The 26,689-nt window shown below is 41.1% G+C and overlaps 1 non-coding gene and 4 pseudogenes across 5 annotated transcripts; 2 read left to right on the forward strand and 3 right to left on the reverse strand.

The window, feature by feature from the left end:
- Positions 1-5,420: 5,420 nt before the first annotated feature.
- On the reverse strand, positions 5,421-8,381 carry AT5G31719 (annotated as a pseudogene; the record flags this gene model as incomplete). Its single annotated transcript has 1 exon — positions 5,421-8,381.
- Positions 6,022-6,242, reverse strand: MIR854d. Its single transcript, NR_142799.1, has one exon. It is a non-coding gene; the product is annotated as a microRNA ath-MIR854d precursor (primary transcript).
- Positions 8,382-8,802: 421 nt separating the features above from the next.
- On the reverse strand, positions 8,803-11,535 carry AT5G31736 (annotated as a pseudogene; the record flags this gene model as incomplete). The annotated part of the gene is made up of 1 exon: positions 8,803-11,535.
- A 1,355-nt stretch (positions 11,536-12,890) lies between these two features.
- Positions 12,891-13,860, forward strand: AT5G31753 (annotated as a pseudogene; the record flags this gene model as incomplete). The annotated part of the gene is made up of 3 exons: positions 12,891-13,009; positions 13,118-13,291; positions 13,644-13,860.
- A 3,526-nt stretch (positions 13,861-17,386) lies between these two features.
- On the forward strand, positions 17,387-17,923 carry AT5G31770 (annotated as a pseudogene; the record flags this gene model as incomplete). The annotated part of the gene is made up of 1 exon: positions 17,387-17,923.
- Positions 17,924-26,689: the final 8,766 nt, after the last annotated feature.

Consider the following 26,689-nt stretch of genomic DNA (forward strand, 5'->3'; position numbering starts at 1 on the left):
TCAGACGCATTACATCTAGTCATATTTGACTCCAAAACACTAACCAAGTTTCTACTTGCTTCTCAAAGCTTTGATGGTGTAGCCGAAGTCTGTATGAGTCGTTGGCTTTATATCTTCTAACAAGGAAACACTACTTAGGCTTTTAAGATTTGATTGCGGTTCTAGTTCTTATACTTGACATGTTGCGTTTTTGGTGTCTTAGGTCCCTTAGGTTTGAGTCGTTTATCGTGTTGTATTCCGTCTTTGCGTCTTTTCGGTTGTGTCTTGAGTCATTTGCAGGTTTTAGGTATTTAAGAGGGACACAAATGTTTTCAGGACTTATCGGGCTCATTTGGGGTCAACAACAGTCATCCGTCGAAGATTACTCACCCGCCAGCTCGGGATCGATCGATCCCAGGTGTGGATCGATCGATCCAACCCTCTCGACAACCAGACCGGTATTCCTTAACCGGATTTATCTGTCTTTTCTGTATTTGGGTATAAGAATCCCAGTAACTTAATTTTTCTTTTTACGCTTCTTTTTCTGCAACATTTTGAGAGCTTTCCTTTGTAAGCACATTTTGGATTAGAGATTCATCCATTTTGACACATTGGAGAAGATTTCTAAACCTTTTTCTCATTTATTCCATTTGAATCATGTTTTCTTTAATATCTTTTACTTTCATTTTTGTTGCAATGTGCGAGTAATCCTCCAATTAGGTGTTAGGGTTCTAATTAGGAGATTCAATAGATTAATGGAATAATTGGTGTTTGGAATTCTCATTCTTTAGGTTCTTTGATTCACATGTTCTTAATGCTATAATAGGATTGATCACCCTGTTGTAGATTCTGGGTTTCTCTATGCATCAAAAGTGTTCGATAGAATGCCTCAAAGAATGTGAATTGAGCAATGTATTTCTAGCAAACGAAAGTTGAAGTTGGGACGCATTGTGAACTAAATGAACTTGTTTGATAATGCAAATTTGATTAGGAAATTACATGCAAAAGTTTAGTAATCGAGTAGTCAAATTTAGTGATTAATGTCTTGAAAGAGAATTAGTCTAAGTTCTGTTCATGTTCAAGAACGGTTCGTAATTGTTGAATTCCTTGTCTCATGTTTCCATTTTTTATTGATCTCTGAAATACCCAAATGCCTAATGTCTTTAAATCTTGAAAGTTAAACCGTTTAATTTATTTGCATTCTTATTTTACAATCTGAAAACTCAAACAAAACAATCTCTTCGCTTTAGCTAAGAACGAGTCTCGGAAATCCTTAGAGTATTTTTGGTCCTTGTGGATCAACATCGAATATTCTACTTAACGGTTAGATATTTTGGGTAATTACTCGAGCAATCATTAGGGTTTCTCATTAGGAATTCTTCTGGTTTAGTAGATCGCCCCTTTGCTAGGTTATCTGTAGAATTTTTCATCTTTAATTGTTCTTAATGCTAGTTCTAGAGTAATTAAGTAGAACTTGAATCCAGACAATAGATATCCCCGCCATAGGTATCTGTAGTTGGATCTATTATTTGATGAGCCTGGTTTATAGGTGTGTAATAAGAATTGGTCTATCTACTAAGGTGAACAATTGAACTCGTTTAGAATGCATCTCTAGGTATAAGATCTCTCGGCTTCTCTAGTTATTCTTGGCTATAGGCATAGGGAGTTTCGCGGAACGCCACCGGTTATTCCATAATTAGAGTTTGAGTTTAAGAATAGTTCGATAACAACCTAGCTATCATTAGATCTACTAACCAATAGTTTCCTAAGAATACCCTACTCCTAACTCTATATTTAATCGTTGTTGGGGTCGGATTTCACCCAATAGACCGAGCCGAGCAGATAAGAACCACAAACACCTCAGGAACTAAGCTCGTTGCCATTCCGAGGCCAAAAGATGATTCATGAGATGATGTCCGCTAAAACGACTCGGGTAATTCTTACCTAGCTCAGGTTTTATTCCAAGAAACTCACCCCGAGTTGGGTGTAGTAACATTTTGGGCCTCAGGAAAACACCTCAGGTAATCATCAAATGGCTCGGGTGTTAATCCACATAACACATCCGGGCAAAGCCTAAGTGCGCCTCGGGGTTGTTTAGGTTCGGCTCGGGAGACGTTTGGTCGTACAACACTCTCTCCAACCCGAAGCCCCTCAACATTCTCCTAGGTCTAAACATTCGCCCGAGAAAAAGTGATAATATATTTTTAGTCAATTATTCCTAAAACACCAATCATGTCATTGTAGTATTTTAGGTGTCAATCCAAATGGGTGTGATGCAAACAGATGAGATGTGATCAGAAGTCTCTAAGTCAAGCCAAGCAATAACAGATTTGGGGTTTCTAACAGTCCTAAGCGAACATGCAGAAAACAGAAGCAATAACAGAATTACTAAAATCACTCGACCACAACAGGCTGATGCCAGAAGTAGGATGTGGTCGAGTAACAGGTCGAGTAACAGACAGGATATGAAACAGCTATACTCGACTGCACAGTCTGTTGCCAGACACTGGGTGTGGTCGAGTATACTGGTCGAGTGATTGTAAAAACTAAGAAACAGGCAATGAGAACGATTAAGCGATAACGATAAAACAGAGAAATAAGGTAGACGAGAAATTCCTAAGGATGGGGTAATCGAGTAGAGTGGTGTCCTAGCCTATTCGAATGGTTAACAAGCGCAATCAAGCTATCCCTAGACAACAGGTTCAACAACAGATCAATCCACTCCCGTGATAGAAATCCTCAAGCAAAGCTAGCCCAGACTAATTCCCATTAACGGAATCTAACTATGCAGGCAATACGAACAGACTGATAAAGTCAATAAACGCTCTAAACGGCCAATCCCTTGGGATAGAGACGCATATCTCAGGAACTAGTGGATCAAGCATTCCATCGAACACCTTCTGGGTGCGGGAATGCTTGGGATCGAATTCCAGTTGATCAGAAAGAAATAAGCAGTAAACGCAACTAGTCCTAAAGGGATTCAATCAATTCTAAAACTTAACCATTCTACAGACTACGGATTCCACAACTACTCTATCCCATCCCTAAGAATTCTAAGTCACTACTCAGACAGCATGCTCAAAGACATAAACGCAGGTAAACGATAATATTGCATAAGTAAAGAGATAAAGAGTAGAGAAACAAGATGACTAATGAAATCAAACGCGGAATCTCAATAACTTGGAAAAATCGCGAACTACAGGTTGCAGAAGCAAAAGCGGCGTAGCAGAGTAAAACTGAAAATAAAACTGAAGCAAAAACGCAATGTCCACTAGATGTTTTAGGACAGAACCCTAAAACATCTATTTATACCAAACGAAATAAAATGATAGTAGACGAGCCAATAACCTAATCGCCCGGCCCATAGAGTGATAATGGGCCGAGATGGGCTTCGTGATCAGATGGAGGTCCAGGCCGCTTCCAAACACTTTGTCTTCTCCTCTTTTCTTCCTTGTGCTCAGCTTGTCTGGTTGAGTGCGGATTTGAGTAGACTGTGAAGACGTGATCGAGTGTCCGGTCGAGTGATGGTGATGGTGGTGAGTGATGATACTCGACCAGGGGGTCGAGTAACGTGGTAGAGTGAATGGTCGAGTGTGGTCAGGTGGTGTGGCGAAGCGGTACTCGACCGGGGGTCGAGTAATGTCGTCGAGTGGCCTGAGCTGAGGTTACTCGACCTGGTGGTCGAGTGGACGGGAAGAATGGCTCCAAAGTCACTCGACCTGGGGGTCGAGTATGTGGGAAGAATGGCTCCAAAGTCACTCGGCCTGGGGGTCGAGTATGTCTTCTGGTTCTGGCTCGTTTCTTCCAATTTGCTCGCAAACAGCTCCAAATCACCTGAAAACAACTCAGAAATGCAATATGTATGCAAAGCTATCCTAATCATGCAAAGTGTGCAAGAATGATGAGAAATGATATAAAACAGTGATGAATGATACGAAACTAGACTCAAAGTGATGATGAATAGACACTGAAAACATGCAAATTATAGACATATCAACTCCCCCAAACTTAGTCTTTGCTTGCCCTCAAGCAAATAAGAAGACATAGTTGAAGGAGAGGAGTGAAGGCGGGGACTCAGAACCAAAGCATATGATAGAGCAAATAAAATCAATGTCCAAGTTGGTAGTTCTAAAATGCGATATGATTGAATTCCACTCAAAAACGTTAGCCATGCCTTGTTATCAATAAATCCGTCTCTTATACTCGACCTACACATGTTTTCAAATCTACCAATCCCTTTAACATTCATTAGTTCTGGAACGTGAATCAAGCACTGCATCATCAATGAACTCATTTGGCTAAGGTGAAGGTCAAGAGACAAAGATGGTCCCCTACAGAATAGGCTTAAGTAACAGGGGATCCCTCAAGAATGATTGAGCTTTAGTAGAATGGTAAAGGTAAGTCCCAAGTTATGCATACAGAGATAAGATCCCATCTACCCAGAGTATAACAATGAAGCTCTAATGGTAATCCCAACTCCTGTCCCAACTTAACTCTACCCTTTGCACTCATGAATCTTTCAAACTCTTTTTCATATCATTCTTTTTTTTTTTTTCTCTTAACTCTAGGAGAAGCTTTCTCAACGCTCTTGATACATCTAGCGGGTTTGGACTTCTTTAACAACTAAGGTTCCTGTTTTTTTTTTTAAAACCAAAGGCTTTTAACCTTTCTTCTTTAGCTAACAAGAACCTCATTCTTTTCTTTAACATTCCCAACACCTTTACTAGATTTTTTTCTAACTTCTTTAGCTTACTTCCCCTAGAATTCTTTCCCTTTCCTCATCAACAATGGATTCCCTCTTTTCTTTTAAACACATCCCAACCCATGATATAAGCGCCCACCTAGTCCTATCCAGTCTGAAGAACGCGAACTAGAACTACATGAGACACTATCTCTGTCGTTACGAACCTAACACTTTCTACCAAGCTCAATCGAAATAAGACCTCACAAACACTCACAAGTGATATAGGGCTTGAAAGAAAGTTCAGGTTTGGGTATGGGTTAACTGCTCTAATAAGGAGAGTCAGCTACTTGGATCAACAAAAGTGGTTAAAATGAGTAAGAAAATCCAAGTATTTTAGGGTATCCATGAGTTCAAATTCGATGCCAAGACATGATAATTCTAAATCAGATTCAAGTTCAAATTGATAGGGAATGATATCAGATCCTAACAGTGTGGTCGAGTAGAGCAATCTAGGCATGGTGCAGTTCTTACTTCAATTTCAATGACAACGCATCAAACAACTAACAACGAGGGCACTGAGCTTATCTGGTGAACCAAAATGCTTACAAGGCTATCTCATCATTATCCCCTATGCATATGCAACAATCCTAAACGAAACACTCTAGACTCGATCCTAAATGCAATGCAACTACATGAACACTCTATTTTTGTGAAATCATTTTCTGGAATTTTTCAATTTTTTTGGTTTTTCTATGCCTTAGATGAATGCAGACTCAAGATTATACAATGCAACACACACTTCCTGAGCCCTCCCCCAAACTTAAATCACACAGTCCACTGTGTGACCAAATTTGGAAGAGAGTACTCAGGACAAAAACACATCACAAAAACTAAATAAAAACAAGAGATGGTATATTACAATGGTGGAGTGAGGTGCATACCTCAGTGGAAGAAGGAGCGGAGTTGGTCGTCAATAGCTGCCTGTGATTGCTCCTAGGCCATCGAAGAATCTCCCTGTTGTGTCTCAGCTTCCCCCTGGGGGTACTCGACCTCTGCTCCTTCGTCGCGGCCACGCCGCTCTGATGATACTCGACCTCTCTTCTTCTGCTGCGGCCAGCACCGCGGTCGCGTAAGCTACGGGACTGGAGAAGTCGTGTACTCCTGCTGCCAGACCTAGCGAGTGCAGCCTTCTTCTTTCTCCCGAGCTCCCGAGGCTCGAATGATGAATGCCTTGCAGGGACTGGTGGTACTACTCGGTCATTAGGCTCAGGCCTATGGTGACTTGGCTCAGGCCTGTGATGACTTGGCCCCGGCGCGTCATATCTCCTCGAAGGCATGTCCTGAGGACGCTCTCCCTGCGGAATAGCTGTGGTAGAAGAGAAGCAACTTATCTTGTCCGTCAGAAACGTGATGGCCTTGAAGCACTTGATAAGTAACCTATCTTGTTTCTTGCACCACCTCTGCAACTTACTGTTGTTTCTGTGAGCTTCACTCAAGCTCTTGCTCTCCCGCGCTGGAGGTACGTGCTCACTGAAATGATACATGCTCGTATCATACTCCTCCTCCCTATCCTCATCCGTCTCAGCAAGATCATCCTCTGTAGCTTCCGTCGTAGGGACATTGTCATCAGTCGGTGGAGTGCTCTCAAAGTAGAGGTAATCACGCGCAGGTCTGAAGTCAATGTTCTCACCCTGAAGTATGGTTGTGGCCTCGATGCAGGGAAGCAAAATGTTGGCTGTTCGGGTCAGGGAGTGCTCGAATTTGTAGCGATAGAAATCGCCAACCATGTCGTACTCCAGAAACTCACAACGACGCAAGTGATCTAAATCCATCATCCTCGGATCAAACCCTGGAGACGTAAGAGGTACACCACATGCAATCAGAATCGGTGTCACAACGCCACCTACACAAAGGGCTCCTCGCACCTTCTTCTTTCCGTTGGTGTGCGCCCACTTCCTGTATCCACACAGGTGGATCAACAGAAGCATAACCGGTGGTGTATCATTGAGGTCGCCCTTTAGGACCTTCTTCCCCTTTGTTCTCCGGAGAATGCCCTTGAGTGCAGAATCAATCATTTCCATGTCTGTGTTAGACACGGTGCCCGTAGATTCCCTGGGGTACAGAACATTCGCTACTGAGCGCTGATAGTAACGGATCACAGGGCTTCGAATCTGGTTGCTCTTAGACCTTGCAGAGTTGAGCGCCAAATCGTTCCCAATGGTTAACCACAAATCCTTCAACTCTTCCCTCTCGAACTTGGGTTTAGTTCCCTTTCCACTAGGAAAACCAAATAATCCTTCCAAGCTCTTGATAGATAGCTGGTAACGCTGCTCGTTAACTGAAAAAGTCAAGAACCCCAACCCTTCACTCTCCAGTTCATCTGCAGTAAGTCCCTGATACAACTCCACTTGCAGAGTGGAGAGAAACTCTATTGTTTCCTTCTTGTAAGCGACGTACGGGTAAGACATCAGCGTCTCAAGATGGCACTTCTCGAATAAGTGCTGTACGTCCTCCAGTAGCCCAAGTTGGGCTAGAGTCTCGTAACAGGGGTACCTCGTTCCCCAGAAGTCGTTCAGCTCGAAAAGTCTGATGTACTCCTCCACTGTAACTTCATCAGGCTTGTTCAACAGTTTTGTTTCTCTGTGCCATGACTCAGGCTCATACTCGACGTCAATATCTTCGTCGATCAACTCATATCTGCTGGTCATCGCTCTCTTTCCTCTAGCAATCTCAGCTCTCCTTTCATTGCGTCGAGCTACTGAGCGTTGGGTCTCGGCTCTGAAGCTCTCATAAGCCTGTTGCTCTCTCTCTGGTCTAGTTGACCAAGATTCAGCTTCATCGACGTTGTAATCCGCATCCATGGAGGATTCGCCACTGTAGTTACTCATATTGATTCCCTGAAAAAGAATGTAACTCAAAACCAAATATCAATATGTTAGTTCAAATAAACACACACACTAAACCAGTCAAGTACGCGGTCGAGTGAAACGGTCGAGTAAACGGCGAATTTAGAGAAGACGGTGGCGGTTTGAGGAGCAGTCGAGTAAAGAGACGAATGGAGGCGCAGTGAATGGCGAGGTCGAGTGAATGGTGGAAAGTTGAGAGATGGTGAAGCCGGTCCGGTGGTCGAGTGAACGGAGATGACGGAAGCACGGACAATGGCGAGAAACTCCGGCGAAGATGTTGAGGCGAAGTGTGAAGTGGTCGAGTGAAACGAGAGACGGTGAGAGAGTATGCGAAGCTGGAACGGCGAGAAGCTCCGGCGAAGTCGAGTAAATGAAGATGAAGATGAAGCACGGAGAGGTCGAGTTGCGGTCGAGTGGTAAGGAGGCGACGGTGAGAAGGAAGAAATGGCGAAATCGAGTACCGTCGTCGAGTGAAGGAGAGAGTGAAGGAGGTGGCGCGAACGGCGACGGTTGTTTCGAGGTAGAGTGAAGGAGGGAGACAAAGCCGGAGGGGCGAGATCGAGTGAACGGTGAGGTCGAGTGTGATGGTGCGGTCGAGTGACTGAAGAGGAAGAGATATGGTGAGGTTTGGTCGTGCGTGTGAGGATGAGGTCGAGTGAGGGTTGTGAGGAAGAGAGATAGTGTCGGTGGGGAGAGATAGGGTTAGATCGAGTGGATGAGATGGAGTGCTGGGATTTTCTTATCCTTAGAAACGCTTGGGGAACAAAAGTGAGAGGTGGTGGGCCACACTCTGTCTGTTTGTCCTGAAGCATTGTTTATTGTTGTCTAGGAATGTCTCAGAGCCTTCTGTAATCCTCTGTAAATTTGATAAGCTCTCTGTAAGTCTTTGTAGCTTCTGTTGGTCGAGTATAAATATGATTTCAAAATTTTGAGTTTTTAAAATCATTACTAATACTCGACCAAACTACTCGAACTCATGGCCTCTGAGTGCAACAGAGGTTTTTTCAAATTCTTGAATTTCTGAAATACTCGATCTCCTGTTGCTCTGTAGAGTAAAAATTTTAAATTTTTACTCTACCTCCACGCTGTTTCTCTGTTCCTGAGAATCACAAACACAACCAAAAACAGATCAAAAATAACGAGAAAATAAAAGTTTTATTTACAGAAACAGTCTTGGGAATTCCTCCCAAGTGAGCTTGTTTAAAGTCTCTAGCTTGACTCCTCACACTCATTAAGAAGAAAATGGGTGATAGAGAGGGTCTGCATAGTCCTCTCTAATCTCATCATCATATTCAGCATCCTCTCTTGAGAGATGAGTTGCAGAATACTCAATTCTTCTTTCCTCGAAATAGGCTTCTTTCTCTTCTGGTGGATAATCTATCTCTTCAGACCATCTTGAAGTAATCTTTTTCCTCGGGATAGTGTTATTCCCGCATTTGGATTTAGCTATCTCTTGCATCTGATCCAGTTTACTCTTAAGTTGCTCAACAGTCTGAGCTAGCTTCTCTATGGTCTCTTCTTGCTCATCAGATTTCTTTTTGAGATTTCGCAAGTCGGGTGTAGAGGCTGTGCTTGGTCTAGCGATTGAATTCGAAGGCTGAGGTTGAGCCCTGACCTTTTCTTCTACAGCTGTCCTTTGCGAGGTTTTATTGATGTCAAACTGGAGCTTGATGTGCTTCCCAAGGTTGAGACTTATTCTCCCATCTCTGACATCTATCATCGCTCCCACTGAGGCTAAGAAAGGTCTTCCTAGGATTAGAGGATCCTTAGGTTCTGCTTCCAACTCAAGCACAACGAAATCCGTAGGCACCTCCACTTCATTAATCATTAGTGGCAGATCTTGTAGAAGGCCGAAGGGTTTTCTTGAAGACCCATCAGCAAGGATTAAAGTCAGGTCGCAAGGTTTGTACTGAGTGAATTCCAGCTTCCTTGCTACTGAGAGTGGCATTAAGCTTACTGAAGCTCCCAAATCACAAAGGCAATTGCTGAAAACCAATTGACCGATGGAACATGGTAGAGTGAAAGTTCCTGGATCTTCCAGTTTTTCTTGAACACTCCTCTTAACAGTGGTCCTAGACGGGATAGCATCACATTCGTCTTCTGAATCTTGATGAATCTTGATCCTTTCTAGAATTGACTTTCTCACATCTTTGTGAGGATCCGGGATTAGGTTGAGCACTTCTATTAGAGGCATCACCGCTTCCATCTCATCAAGCTGCTTCTCTGCAAGAGAATTGTATCTTTCTATCCATGCTTTCCTGAGTTTCCATGGAAGAGCACGTGAAGGTAATGGTGCTGGCTTGAATCGTTTTACCATCCTCTCAATGATGGCTGCTTTCTCGTCTAGGTTGGACTGTGTTTGAAATCGGATCCTGCTGAATGGTCGAGTCCAACCACTGAAATTTCAATCTGAGTAGAAACCTCCCCGTCTTGAACATCACTGTCCTCGGTGATTGATGTGGAGACATGTCGAGTAGGCAGCTCTCGATCATGGCAGATGGTGATAGCGTGAGCGGTGGCGTATTCCTTCGGGTTCTGTATGGACTTTCCTGGAAGTCCTGTTACTTTTGGAGCAGAAGTTGACGCTGTTTGTCCTTCCATGTATCTGACCTTAGAGGTAAGTGCCTCAAGTTTGATATTCAGATCGTTGAAAGTACAATCAACCTTGTTGTGGATTTCGGCCATCTTTTTGGCGAGATCCATTGCTCCTGCAGCTTGCCCTTGGAGAATCTGCTGTAACATGTTCTTCAAGTCTGAATCTGGAGTTGTTGAAGCTGGTTGTTGTTGCTGCTGTGTGAACCCAGGTTGTGGAAGTTGCTGCTGATAGTTGCCCTGATACTGCTGCTTAGGAACATACCCTTGACCTTGGTTGTATGGAACAAAGGGCTTGGGTTGATTCTGCTGCTGTGAAGGGTAAACTTGGTCCTGCGGGTTTGCAACGTTTGTACTTCTGTAAGACAGATTGGGATGGTTCTGCTTGAAGTTGTTGAAACCTTTGTTGTAACCTCCTTGGTTCTGCACATAACTGACCTCTTCTGACTGCATAGTCTCCCCATCCTGAACTTGGAACGTCTCATCATCACCCAGAAAATGAATGTGCTTCTGTTGCGCAAGCAGTAGCTTGTCCAGTTTGTCATTCATGGCTTTCATTTCCCTGCGGTGCTTCTCATCAGAATCAGAGCTGGTGCGGACGCTTCTATCATAATCTTCATTATAGTTGCCATCCGACTGAGCTAAGTTCTCTACCAGCTCCCATCCGTCTTCAACGTCTTTGTTGAGAAAGTTCCCGTTAGAAGCGGTATCTAGAAGCATCCTGATCTTTGGGAGGACACCTCTGTAGAGAGTGCTGAGAAGCGAAGCTTTGGAGAAACCATGATGAGGACATTGCGTCTGATAACCTTTGAAGTGCTCCCATGCTTCGCAGAAAGTCTCATTATTCGTCTGAGTGAAACCGGAGATATCATTCCTTAGTCTCGCAGTCCTGGAGTTCGAGAAAAACTTAGCCAAGAAGGCTTTCTTGCAGTCATTCCAGGAGGTGATAGAGCCTTGAGGAAGCGACTTTTCCCACTGATGGGCTTTGTCTCCAAGAGAGAAAGGAAACAATCTGAGCTTGAAGCCATCCTCACTGACTCCATTGATCTTTGTTAGGCTGCAGAGCCTATCAAACTCGTCCAGGTGATCGAGTGGATCCTCCATAGGGAGGCCGTGGAACTTGTTGCTCTGAACCATGGCAATGAGACCGCTCTTGATCTCAAAGTTGTTGTTCTGCACAGGTGGAGGCACGATTCCATTACGCTGATTGTGGTTGCGTGGTGCATCGCCAGCACCTATGTTGTTTGGTTGCACCTGCTCATCAACAACTGCAGCCATTGTGTCTGTTTCTGTCTGTGTTCTGAGTTGGCGTGCAATACGGTCGATGTTATCGTTGAACAGGAGATTCTGATTTCCTCGTGACCGTGTTTGCATACAACGAGTACCAACTGGTGAAGCTAGTGATCCGTAGTACCTAAATCAAAACAGACAAACAGAAATAACACAAAGTTAGTAACTTTCAGAAATAATGAAAAAGAACTTGATCTTAAATATTCTGAAATCTCAAATATAGCAAACAAACACCCAATTGGCAACGGCGCCAAATTGATAATATATTTTTAGTCAATTATTCCTAAAACACCAATCATGTCATTGTAGTATTTTAGGTGTCAATCCAAATGGGTGTGATGCAAACAGATGAGATGTGATCAGAAGTCTCTAAGTCAAGCCAAGCAATAACAGATTTGGGGTTTCTAACAGTCCTAAGCGAACATGCAGAAAACAGAAGCAATAACAGAATTACTAAAATCACTCGACCACAACAGGCTGATGCCAGAAGTAGGATGTGGTCGAGTAACAGGTCGAGTAACAGACAGGATATGAAACAGCTATACTCGACTGCACAGTCTGTTGCCAGACACTGGGTGTGGTCGAGTATACTGGTCGAGTGATTGTAAAAACTAAGAAACAGGCAATGAGAACGATTAAGCGATAACGATAAAACAGAGAAATAAGGTAGACGAGAAATTCCTAAGGATGGGGTAATCGAGTAGAGTGGTGTCCTAGCCTATTCGAATGGTTAACAAGCGCAATCAAGCTATCCCTAGACAACAGGTTCAACAACAGATCAATCCACTCCCGTGATAGAAATCCTCAAGCAAAGCTAGCCCAGACTAATTCCCATTAACGGAATCTAACTATGCAGGCAATACGAACAGACTGATAAAGTCAATAAACGCTCTAAACGGCCAATCCCTTGGGATAGAGACGCATATCTCAGGAACTAGTGGATCAAGCATTCCATCGAACACCTTCTGGGTGCGGGAATGCTTGGGATCGAATTCCAGTTGATCAGAAAGAAATAAGCAGTAAACGCAACTAGTCCTAAAGGGATTCAATCAATTCTAAAACTTAACCATTCTACAGACTACGGATTCCACAACTACTCTATCCCATCCCTAAGAATTCTAAGTCACTACTCAGACAGCATGCTCAAAGACATAAACGCAGGTAAACGATAATATTGCATAAGTAAAGAGATAAAGAGTAGAGAAACAAGATGACTAATGAAATCAAACGCGGAATCTCAATAACTTGGAAAAATCGCGAACTACAGGTTGCAGAAGCAAAAGCGGCGTAGCAGAGTAAAACTGAAAATAAAACTGAAGCAAAAACGCAATGTCCACTAGATGTTTTAGGACAGAACCCTAAAACATCTATTTATACCAAACGAAATAAAATGATAGTAGACGGGCCAATAACCTAATCGCCCGGCCCATAGAGTGATAATGGGCCGAGATGGGCTTCGTGATCCGATGGAGGTCCAGGCCGCTTCCAAACACTTTGTCTTCTCCTCTTTTCTTCCTTGTGCTCAGCTTGTCTGGTTGAGTGCGGATTTGAGTAGACTGTGAAGACGTGATCGAGTGTCCGGTCGAGTGATGGTGATGGTGGTGAGTGATGATACTTGACCAAGGGGTCGAGTAACGTGGTAGAGTGAATGGTCGAGTGTGGTCAGGTGGTGTGGCGAAGCGGTACTCGACCGGGGGTCGAGTAATGTCGTCGAGTGGCCTGAGCTGAGGTTACTCGACCTGGTGGTCGAGTGGACGGGAAGAATGGCTCCAAAGTCACTCGACCTGGGGGTCGAGTATGTGGGAAGAATGGCTCCAAAGTCACTCGGCCTGGGGGTCGAGTATGTCTTCTGGTTCTGGCTCGTTTCTTCCAATTTGCTCGCAAACAGCTCCAAATCACCTGAAAACAACTCAGAAATGCAATATGTATGCAAAGCTATCCTAATCATGCAAAGTGTGCAAGAATGATGAGAAATGATATAAAACAGTGATGAATGATACGAAACTAGACTCAAAGTGATGATGAATAGACACTGAAAACATGCAAATTATAGACATATCAAAAAGACTCTTGCAAATTCTATCAAGGATCCAAGTATCATTTCCGGAAAACCCGCCAAGGCAATCTGCTTATCAACAGAGAGAACGCGCTGCCCCGTAAGAACCTGCACGACACTCATCTCATGAGGTCAGGGAGCACAAGAGGCGGAAGAGCACTAGGATGGTCCGATCATCAAGCAAGGGTCGGATAATGTCGGGTCGGAGAACACATGAGCGTCATGCTCCACAACCTATTAGGCTTGCGATCGAGCACAATGACGAGGAGATGGCGGAGCCACACCAAGCACCGGTCATGCCTGCTGAGTACACTCAAGCAGATATAGATGACTACATCTCCAGGACATTCTAATGAGGTAACACACCAAAACCCTTTGTAAATACCGCTTTTGTTTTTGTTTCTGTGTCTATCTTGAATTCTTTCACAAATTTTGATTACCCAAGGGACTCTGTAATTTAAGTTTGGGGGAGGGTTCAAAACGTATTTGACTTGTTTTTTGTAAATATCATTTGAGTCTACATATCATCTAAGTCATAGAAAAAAACAAAAAAAATTGAATTTTTTTGAAAATGAATTCCACAAAAACAGAGTGATCATTTAGTTGCATTACATTTAGGATCGAGTCTAGAGTGTTTCATATAGGATTGTTGCATATGCATAGGGGATAATGAGGAAATAGCCTTGTAAGCATGATGATTCACTAAAATGAGTTATTAGTTCTCTGAGGCATTTGAATGACTTCGAAGTAAAACCGCACCATGTTCTATAGAAACCACTCGATGCATGTCATGACACCTTTCCCTGTCAATTTGAACTTGAATCTGACTTATAATTATCATGTTTGCATCGTTTTCTTTCACTTATTCACCACTCTTATTAATCCAAGTAGCTTTTTCTATTATTGGAGTAGTTCCCCCACCCTTAACCAACCCTTCTTTCAAGCCATGTTATTTTGTGAGAGCATGTGAGGCCTATTTTCAGGATTGAGCTTGGTAGAACGTGTTATGTTTGAGCCGACAAGATTTGTATCTCATGTAGTTCCAATCCGCGTTTTCGGACTTGGTAGGACTAGGTGGGAATTCATTTGGGGATTGAGATTGAGTGTGAAAAGAAAAAGAAAGAAAAACAAAATGGGTTAGAGTCTTGAGGAGAAGGAAGCTGAAAATCATATTGAGGTCTAGTGAATGTTTGGGAAGCATAGAATTGTTAAGATATGCTCTTAAAAAAAAAAAGATGGCAAGAAAAACAAAAAAGAAAAAAAAACAATTAAGAGCCATAAGAGTTTAAGAAAAACCCAATTCACTAGACTAGACTCATAGAGTTTAAGAAAAGCTTCTCCTTAAGAACAAGAGCCAAAGAAAAGAAAAGGAGACATTGATCCAAGAAAAAAAATCGAAATATGCCTTTAGTGCAAAAGGGTAGACTTAGGATCACCATTGGGTTTAGAGATAGGACCATCTACTTGTTATTCACGGTTTGTGTCATTGGGTAGATGGGGTGCTATTCTTGTATGCATAGGTTGGCACTTACCTTTAGCATTCTTCTAAAGCTCAGTCCTTTTTCATTGAGAGTCCCCTGCTATTAAAACCTGAACCACTTAACATGGACCATCTTTGTCTCATAACCTGTCATTAGCCAAATGAGTTCAATAGCGATGCATATCTTGATTCATGTTTTTGAACTTAATGAATGTTAAAGGGATTGGTTAATGTTGACGCATTGTGCATTTGAGTGTAGGTTTGGATCATAACAGAGCATGTCTAAAGTTTTTAAGTAGAAGTCGATCACCTCACATCTTAGAACTGTTAGCTGGTACATTGATCTTAATTGTCATATCTCATGCTTTGGTTCTGAATCCCCAACATCAAACCTCTCCTTCCGCTTATGTCTTCTTCTTTGCTTGAGGGCAAGCAAACACTAAGTTTGGGGGAGTTGATATGTCTATAATTTGCATGATTTAGGCTTTCATTCTTCACCACTTTGTCATTATTTCATCCACATTTCATCTCATTAGGAGTCGTTTTAGTGTGTTTTACATACTTAGGACGATTTTGCATTAGGATTGCATGTGCATGGTATATTTGGTTGTTTTCAGGTACTTTGGATGCTTTTGGAGTTCAAACAGAGGAGAAACAGAACAGGAAGTCAGAATACCCAATGACGCCTTCAGCAAAAGTACTCTATCGCAGCCTCGGAGCCCTGCCAGGGCAAATCACTCTATCGCAACCCCGAAGAAGCTAGCAGCTCAATAGCGAAGCCGGAGGAATCACCCCATCAGAACCACTCGATCACCACTCGATCACCAGGAGGCCTATCTGCTCGATCTGCACTCAACCAGACAAGCTGAGAACGAAGAAGAGAAGAGAAGCTGAAACAACCACTCGATCACCACCTCATGACATCCACTCGATCACAGGGTCATTGGACCATTCAATCTCGACTTCACTACATCTCACTCGATCGCAAGGCGGAGCCCCTGAAGCCCAGTTTGATCAATGACATACTCGATCATAGGAAAGCTCATTTCAGCCCATCAGATGCCAATGACACATTCGGTCACAGGGTCATGACGTGAAGATTCGCTATATATCTAGTTTCCTTATTTGTTTCTTTCTCGCTTATATAAACTGCCTCTAAGGGTTTTCCCTAGGGCATCCACTATTATCTCGTTTTTCATTCACTTTAACATTTCGCAACTTTCATAGCCGCAGTGTTTCTCCTGCGACTTTGTATTTTCACTTTCAAGTATTTGATATTCAGTTTTCGTTTAAGTCTTTCGTCATTTCTGTTATTATGTTTTCAATCGTTGCTTTGTTATTGTCTTTGATTATGTCTGAGTAGTGAACCGTATTTCTGAGGATGGGATAGATTAGTTGTGGTTTACTTGGTCATTTTAGGTGGTTGAGTTTAGAATACTAGAATCCCTTCTGGATTTGTTGCGCTTACTGCTTGTTTCACAGGCTAATGTGGAATATGTGTCCAGGTGTCCAGCGCTCAGAAGGTGTTTAATGGGCGTTGGATCCTATTAATTCCAGAGATATCTGACTCTACCCCAAGGGATTGGCTGTAGAGAGGGTATTGGCTTTAACATGTTGATTCGATAATGCCTGCTTAGTTAGAGATCGCTAATGGGAATTAGATCAGTGTCTAGCTTTGCTTGAGGATTTCTATCACGGGAGTGAATTAATCTGTTGTTGAACTTGTTGTCTAGGGATAGCTTCTGTGAAGTTTTGTCAACCACCTGAATAGATTAAGGAGACCACACTATTCGATTACCCCATCCTTAGGAATCGTTTATCCATTTGATTGCCTGCTATCATTTCTGCTTTGTTATTCAGCTGCCTGCTATTGACATTTCTGCTTTTAGTTTCATTTCCTTTCTGTTATTGCATACTAGGACTGTTAAAACCAACCAACTATCTGCTTGGCTTGATTTAGAGCTTTTAATCATATCTCATTTGTTTGCATCACACCGGATTGGATTGACATCCTAAAATACTACAACGACAGGATAGTGTTTTAGGATTAATTGAGAAAAATCCTACTATCATCAAGCCAGATTACAATGATGGTGGGTTTCTAGTATCAATCCTAAATCAGGATTCAAACAACAAAAATGAGAACTTAGGAGCCCTACTCGATCATTGGGTCGAGTAGAACCAACATGAGAAAAATCCTACTATCAATTTGGCGCCGTTGCTAGTTTGGTGTTTGTTTGCTATATTTGAGATCATTAGAAACGTTAAGATCAAGTTCGTTTTTGTTACACAAGTTACTAACATTGTGCCTTTTCTGTCTTTGTGTTTCAGGTACCTTGCAACCCGCTTTACAGACGCATCTCTGATTCGTCTGTTATAGCCCGACTGCTATCTGTTGCATGTATACACGGTCACAAGGAAATCAGAACCTCTTATTTAACAATAACATCGACCGTATTGCTCGCCAACTGAGAGAACAGACAGAAACCGACACAATGGCTGACGTTGTAGATGAGCAAGAGCAACCTACCAACATTGGTGCTCGTGACTTCCCTCACAACCACAACCAGCGTCATGGAATTGTTCCACCTCCAGTACAGAACACCAACTTTGAGATCAAAAGCGGTCTCATTGCAATGGTTCAGGGGAACAAGTTTCATGGCCTGCCAATGGAGGATCCGCTAGATCATCTTAACGAGTTCGAAAGGCTCTATGGCCTCACTAAAGTCCGTATGAGTCTTTGGCTTTGTGTCTTCTAACAAGGATACTATTCTTACGCTTATAAGATCGGGTTGCGGCTTAAGTTCTTATACACAATCATACACATGACATCAAGTCGTATTCGACTCCAAAACACTAACCAACCTTCTTCTTCCGTCTCAAAGCTTTCATGGTGTAGCCAAAGTCCGTATGATTCTTTGGCTTTGATCTTCTAACAAGGAAACACTTCTTAGGCTTATAAGATCGGGTTGCGGTTTAAGTTCTTATACACAATCATACACATGACATCAAGTCGTATTCGACTCCAAAACACTAACCAACCTTCTTCTTGTGTCTCAAAGATTTCGTGGTGTAGCCAAATTCTGTATGAGTCTTTGGCTTTGTGTCTTCTAACAAGGATACAATTCTTACGCCTTTAAGATCCAGTTGCGGTTTAAGTTCTTATACTCAATCATACACATGACATCAAGTCATATTCGACTCCAAAACACTAACCAAGCTTCTTCTATCTTCTCAAAGCTTTTATGGTGTAGCCAAAGTCCGTATGAGTCTTTGGCTTTGTATCTTCTAACAAGGAAACATTACTTAGGCTTTTAAGATCATGTTGCGGTTTTAGTTCTTATACTCAATCATACACATGACATCAAGTCATATTCGACTCCAAAACAGTAACCAACCTTCTTCTTGCTTCTCAAAGCTTTCATGGTGTAGCCAAAGTCCGTATGAGTCTTTGGCTTTGTTGTTCTAAGAAGGATAAAATTCTTACGCCTTTAAGATCTGGTTGCGGTTTAAGTTCTTATACTCAATCATACAAATGACATCAAGTCATATTCGACTCCAAAACACTAACCAACCTTCTTCTTGCTTATCAAAGCTTTCATGGTGTAGCCAAAGTCTGTATGAGTCTTTGGCTTTGTGTCTTCTAACAAGGATACAATTTTTACGCCTATAAGATCCGGTTGCGGTTTAAGTTCTTATACTCAATCATACACATGACATCAAGTCATATTCGACTCCAAAACGCTAACCAAACTTCTTCTAGCTTCTCAAAGTTTTCATGGTGTAGCCAAAGTCCGTATGATTCTTTGGATTTGTATCTTCTAACAAGGAAACACTTCTTAGGCTTATAAGATCGGGTTGCGGTTTAAGTTCTTATACTCAATCAGACACATGACATCAAGTCATATTCGACTCGAAAACACTAACCAACCTTCTTCTTGCGTCTAGAAGATTTCATGGTGTAGCCAAAGTCCGTATATGTCTTTGGCTTTGTGTCTTCTAACAAGGAAACACTACTTAGGCTTATAAAATCCGGTTGCGGTTTAAGTTCTTATACTCAATCATACACATGACATCAAGTCATATTCGACTCCAAAACACTAACCAAGCTTCTCAAAGATTTCATGGTGTAGCCAAAGTCCGTATGAGTCTTGGGCTTTGTATCTTCTAACAAGGAAACATTACTTAGGCTTTTAAGATCAGGTTGCGGTTTAAGTTCTTATACTCAATCATACACATGACATCAAGTCATATTCGACTCCAAAACAGTAACCAACCTTCTTCTTGCTTCTCAAAGCTTTCATGGTGTAGCCAAAGTCCGTATGAGTCTTTGGTTTTGTTTTTCTAATAAGGATACAATTCTTACGCCTTCAAGTTCTGGTTGCGGTTTAAGTTTTTATACTCAATCATACACATGACATCAAGTCATATTCGACTCCAAAACACTAACCAACCTTCTTCTTGCTTCTCAAAGCTTTCATGGTGTAGGCAAAGCCCGTATGAGTCTTTGGCTTTGTGTCTTCTAACAAGGATACAATTCTTATGCCTATAAGATCCAGTTGCGGTTTAAGTTCTTATACTCAATTATACACATGACATCAAATCATATTCGACTCCAAAACACTAACCAAACTTCTTCTAGCTTCTCAAAGCTTTCATGGTGTAGCCAAAGTCCGTATGATTCTTTGGATTTGTATCTTCTAACAAGGAAACACTTCTTAGGCTTATAAGATCAGGTTGCGGTTTAAGTTCTTATACACAATCATACACATGACATCAAGTCATATTCGACTCCAAAACACTAACCAACCTTCTTCTTGCGTCTAGAAGATTTCACGATGTAGCCAAAGTCCGTATATGCCTTTGGCTTTGTGTCTTCTAACAAGGAAACACTACTTAGGCTTATAAAATCCGGTTGCGGTTTAAGTTCTTATACTCAATCATACACATGACATCAAGTCATATTCGACTCCAAAACACTAACGAAGCTTCTCAAAGCTTTCATGGTGTAGCCAAAGTCCGTATGAGTCTTTAGCTTTGTATCTTCTAACAAGGAAACATTACTTAGGCCTTTAAGAACCGGTTGCGATTTAAGTTCTTATACTCAATCATACACATGACATCAAGTCATATTCGACTCCAAAACACTAACCAACCTTCTTCTTGCTTCTCATATCTTTCATGGTGTAGCCAAAGTCCGTATGAGTCTTTGGCTTTGTTGTTCTAAGAAGGATACAATTCTTACGCCTTTAAGATCGGGTTGCGGTTTAAGTTCTTATACTCAATCATACAAATGACATCAAGTCATATTCGACTCCAAAACACTAACCAACCTTCTTCTTGCTTCTCAAAGCTTTAATGGTGTAGCCAAAGTCTGTATGAGTCTTTGGCTTTGTGTCTTCTAACAAGGATACAATTCTTACGCCTTTAAGATCCAGTTGCGGTTTATGTTCTTATACTCAATCATACACATGACATCAAGTCATATTCGACTCCAAAACACTAACCAAGCTTCTTCTAGCTTCTCAAAGCTTTCATAGTGTAGCCAAAGTCCGTATGATTCTTTGGCTTTGTATCTTCTAACAAGGAAACATTGCTTAGGCTTATAAGATCGGGTTGCGGTTTAAGATCTTATACACAATCATACACATGACATCAAGTCGTATTCGACTCCAAAACACTAACCAACCTTCTTCTTGCGTCTCAAAGATTTCATGGTGTAGCCAAAGTCTGTATGAGTCTTTGGCTTTGTGTCTTCTAACAAGGATACAATTCTTACGCCTTTAAGATCCAGTTGCGGTTTAAGTTCTTATACTCAATCATACACATGACATCAAGTCATATTCGACTCCAAAACACTAACCAAGCTTCTCAAAGCTTTCATGGTGTAGCCAAAGTCCGTATGAGTCTTTGGCTTTGTATCTTCTAACAAGGAACCATTACTTAGGCTTTTAAGATCAGGTTGCGGTTTTAGTTCTTATACTCAATCATACACATGACATCAAGTCATATTCGACTCCAAAACAGTAACCAACCTTCTTCTTGCTTCTCAAAGCTTTCATGGTGTAGCCAAAGTCTGTATGAGTCTTTGGCTTTGTGTCTTCTACAAGGATACAACTCTTACGCCTTTAAGATCGGGTTGCGGTTTAAGTTCTTATACTCAATCATACAAATGACATCAAGTCATATTCGACTCCAAACCACTAACACCCCTTCTTCTTGCTTCTCAAAGTTTTCATGGTGTAGCCAAAGTCTGTATGAGTCTTTGGCTTTGTGTCTTCTAACAAGGATACAATTCTTACGCCTTTAAGATCCAGTTGCGGTTTAAGTTCTTATACTCAATCATACACATGACATCAAGTTATATTCGACTCCAAAACACTAACCAAGCTTCTTCTAGCCTCTCAAAGCTTTCATGGTGTAGCCAAAGTCCGTATGATTCTTTGGCTTTGTATCTTCTAACAAGGAAACACTACTTAGGCTTATAAGATCGGGTTACGGTTTAAGTTCTTATACTCAATCATACACATGACATCAAGTCATATTCGACTCCAAAACACTAACCAACCTTCTTCTTGCTTCTCAAAGCTTTCATGGTGTAGGCAAAGTCCGTATAAGTCTTTGGTTTTATTGTTCTAATAAGGATACAATTTTTACGCCTTCAAGTTCAGGTTGCGGTTTCAGTTCTTATACTCAATCATACACATGACATCAAGTCATATTCGACTCCAAAACACTAACCAACCTTCTTCTTGCTTCTTAAGGCTTTCATGGTGTAGGCAAAGTCCGTATGAGTCTTTGGCTTTGTGTCTTCTAACAAGGATACTATTCTTACGCCTATAAGATCCAGTTGCGGTTTAAGTTCTTATACTCAATCATACACATGACATCAAGTCATATTCGACTCCAAAACACTAAAAAATCTTCTTCTAGCTTCTCAAAGCTTTCATGGTGTAGCCAAAGTCCGTATGATTCTTTGGCTTTGATCTTCTAACAAGGAAACACTTCTTAGGCTTATAAGATCGGGTTGCGGTTTAAGTTCTTATACTCAATCATACACATGACATCAAGTCATAAGCGATTGCAAAACACTAACCAACCTTCTTCTTGCGTCTCAAAGATTTCATAGGGTAGCCAAAGTCCGTATGATTCTTTGGCTATGTATCTTCTAACAAGGAAACATTACTTAGGCTTATAAGATCGGGTTGCGGTTTAAGTTCTTATACACAATCATACACATGACATCAAGTCGTATTCGACTCCAAAACACTAACCAACCTTCTTCTTGCGTCTCAAAGATTTCATGTTGTAGCCAAAGTCTGTATGAGTCTTTGACTTTGTGTCTTCTAACAAGGATCCAATTCTTACGCCTTTCAGATCCAGTTGCGGTTTAAGTTCTTATACTCAATCATACACATGACATCAAGTCATATTCGACTCCAAAACACGAACCAAGCTTCTTCTAGCTTCTCAAAGCTTTCATGGTGTAGGCAAAGTCCGTATGAGTCTTTGGCTTTGTGTCTTCTAACAAGGATACTATTCTTACGCCTATAAGATCCAGTTGCGGTTTAAGTTCTTATACTCAATCATACACATGACATCAAGTCATATTCGACTCCAACACACTAAAAAATCTTCTTCTAGCTTCTCAAAGCTTTCATGGTGTAGCCAAAGTCCGTATGATTCTTTGGCTTTGTATCTTCTAACAAGGAAACACTTCTTAGGCTTATAAGATCGGGTTGCGGTTTAAGTTCTTATACTCAATCATACACATGACAACAAGTCATAATCGACTGCAAAACACTAACCAACCTTCTTCTTGCGTCTCAAAGCTTTCATAGTGTAGCCAAAGTCCGTATGATTCTTTGGCTTTGTATCTTCTAACAAGGAAACATTACTTAGGCTTATAAGATCGGGTTGCGGTTTAAGTTCTTATACACAATCATACACATGACATCAAGTCGTATTCGACTCCAAAACACTAACCAACCTTCTTCTTGCGTCTCAAAGATTTCATGGTGTAGCCAAAGTCTGTATGAGTCTTTGGCTTTGTGTCTTCTAACAAGGCTACAATTCTTACGCCTTTAAGATCGAGTTGCGGTTTAAGTTCTTATACTCAATCATACACTTGACATCAAGTCATATTCGACTCCAAAACACTAACCAAGCTTCTTCTAGCTTCTCAAAGCTTTCATGGTGTAGCCAAAGTCCGTATGAGTCTTTGGCTTTGTATCTTCTAACAAGGAAACATTATTTAGGCTTTTAAGATCAGGTTGCGGTTTTAGTTCTTATACTCAATCATACACATGACATCAAGTCATATTCGACTCCAAAACAGTAACCAACCTTCTTCTTGCTTCTCAAAGCTTTCATGGTGTAGCCAAAGTCTGTATGATTCTTTGGCTTTGTGTCTTCTAACAAGGATCAATTCTTACGCCTTTAAGATCCAGTTGCGGTTTAAGTTCTTATACTCAATCATACACATGACATCAAGTCATATTCGACTCCAAAACACTAACCAAGCGTCTTCTAGCTTCTCAAAGCTTTCATAGTGTAGCCAAAGTCCGTATGATTCTTTGGCTTTGTATCTTCTAACAAGGAAACATTACTTAGGCTTATAAGATCGGGTTGCGGTTTAAGTTCTTATACACAATCATACACATGACATCAAGTCATATTCGACTCCAAAACACTAACCAACCTTCTTCTTGCGTCTCAAAGATTTCATGGTGTAGCCAAAGTCTGTATGAGTCTTTGGCTTTGTGTCTTCTAACAAGGATACAATTCTTACGCCTTTAAGATCCAGTTGCGTATTAAGTTCTTATACTCAATCATACACATGACATCAAGTCATATTCGACTCCAAAACACTAACCAAGCTTCTCAAAGCTTTCATGGTGTAGCCAAAGTCCGTATGAGTCTTTGGCTTTGTATCTTGTAACAAAGAACCATTACTTAGGCTTTTAAGATCAGGTTGCGGTTTTAGTTCTTATACTCAATCATACACATGACATCAAGTCATATTCGACTCCAAAACAGTAACCAACCTTCTTCTTGCTTCTCGAAGCTTTCATGGTGTAGCCAAAGTCTGTATGAGTCTTTGGCTTTGTGTCTTCTACTAGGATACAATTCTTACGCCTTTAAGATCGGGTTGCGGTTTAAGTTCTTATACTCAATCATACAAATGACATCAAGTCATATTCGACTCCAAACCACTAACCAAACTTCTTCTTGCTTCTCAAAGTTTTCATGGTGTAGCCAAAGTCTGTATGAGTCTTTGGCTTTGTGTCTTCTAACAAGGATACAATTCTTACGCCTTTAAGATCCAGTTGCGGTTTAAGTTCTTATACTCAATCATACACATGACATCAAGTTATATTCGACTCCAAAACACTAACCAAGCTTCTTCTAGCTTCTCAAAGCTTTCATGGTGTAGCCAAAGTCCGTATGATTCTTTGGCTTTGTATCTTCTAACAAGGAAACACTACTTAGGCTTATAAGATCGGGTTGCGGTTTAAGTTCTTATACTCAATCATACACATGACATCAAGTCATATTCGACTCCAAAACACTAACCAAGCTTCTCAAAGCTTTCATGGTGTAGCCAAAGTCCGTATGAGTCTTTGGCTTTGTATCTTCTAACAAGGAACCATTACTTAGGCTTTTAAGATCAGGTTGCGGTTTTAGTTCTAATACTCAATCATACACATGACATCAAGTCATATTCGACTCCAAAACAGTAACCAACCTTCTTCTTGCTTCTCAAAGCGTTCATGGTGTAGCCAAAGTCTGTATGAGTCTTTGGCTTTGTGTCTTCTACAAGGATACAATTCTTACGCCTTTAAGATCGGGTTGCGGTTTAAGTTCTTATACTCAATCATACAAATGACATCAAGTCATATTCGACTCCAAACCACTAACCAACCTTCTTCTTGCTTCTCAAAGTTTTCATGGTGTAGCCAAAGTCCGTATGAGTCTTTGGCTTTGTGTCTTCTAACAAGGATACAATTCTTACGCCTTTAAGATCCAGTTGCGGATTAAGTTCTTATACTCAATCATACACATGGCATCAAGTTATATTCGACTCCAAAACACTAACCAAGCTTCTTCTAGCTTCTCAAAGCTTTCATGGTGTAGCCAAAGTCCGTATGATTCTTTGGCTTTGTATCTTCTAACAAGGAAACACTACTTAGGCTTATAAGATCGGGTTGCGGTTTAAGTTCTTATACTCAATCATACACATGACATCAAGTCATATTCGACTCCAGAACACTAACCAACCTTCTTCTTGCTTCTCAAAGCTTTCATGGTGTAGGCAAAGTCCGTATGAGTCTTTGGTTTTGTTGTTCTAATAAGGATACAATTTTTACGCCTTCAAGTTCAGGTTGCGGTTTCAGTTCTTATACTCAATCATACACATGACATCAAGTCATATTCGACTCCAAAACATTAACCAACCTTCTTCTTGCTTCTTAAGGCTTTCATGGTGTAGGCAAAGTCCGTATGAGTCTTTGGCTTTGTGTCTTCTAACAAGGATACTATTCTTACGCCTATAAGATCCAGTTGCGGTTTAAGTTCTTATACTCAATCATACACATGACATCAAGTCATATTCGACTCCAAAACACTAAAAAATCTTCTTCTAGCTTCTCAAAGCTTTCATGGTGTAGCCAAAGTCCGTATGATTCTTTGGCTTTGATCTTCTAACAAGGAAACACTTCTTAGGCTTATAAGATCGGGTTGCGGTTTAAGTTCTTATACTCAATCATACACATGACATCAAGTCATAATCGATTGCAAAACACTAACCAACCTTCTTCTTGCGCCTCAAAGATTTCATAGGGTAGCCAAAGTCCGTATGATTCTTTGGCTTTGTATCTTCTAACAAGGAAACATTACTTAGGCTTATAAGATCGGGTTGCGGTTTAAGTTCTTATACACAATCATACACATGACATCAAGTCGTATTCGACTCCAAAACACTAACCAACCTTCTTCTTGCGTCTCAAAGATTTCATGTTGTAGCCAAAGTTTGTATGAGTCTTTTGCTTTGTGTCTTCTAACAAGGATCCAATTCTTACGCCTTTAAGATCCAGTTGCGGTTTAAGTTCTTATACTCAATCATACACATGACATCAAGTCATATTCGACTCCAAAACACGAACCAAGCTTCTTCTAGCTTCTCAAAGCTTTCATGGTGTAGGCAAAGTCCGTATGAGTCTTTGGCTTTGTGTCTTCTTACAAGGATACTATTCTTACGCCTATAAGATCTAGTTGCGGTTTAAGTTCTTATACACAATCATACACATGACATCAAGTCATATTCGACTCCAAAACACTAACCAACCTTCTTCTTGCGTCTCAAAGATTTCATGGTGTAGCCAAAGTCTGTATGAATCTTTGGCTTTGTGTCTTCTAACAAGGATACAATTCTTACGCCTTTAAGATCCAGTTGCGGTTTAAGTTCTTATACTCAATCATACACATGACATCAAGTCATATTCGACTCCAAAACACTAACCAAGCTTCTCAAAGCTTTCATGGTGTAGCCAAAGTCCATATGAGTCTTTGGCTTTGTATCTTGTAACAAGGAACCATTACTTAGGCTCTTAAGATCAGGTTGCGGTTTTAGTTCTTATACTCAATCATACACATGACATCAAGTCATATTCGACTCCAAAACAGTAACCAACCTTCTTCTT

The sequence above is a fragment of the Arabidopsis thaliana genome, chromosome 5 (assembly GCF_000001735.4).
Source record: "Arabidopsis thaliana chromosome 5, partial sequence".
Taxonomy (NCBI): Eukaryota; Viridiplantae; Streptophyta; class Magnoliopsida; order Brassicales; family Brassicaceae; genus Arabidopsis; species Arabidopsis thaliana.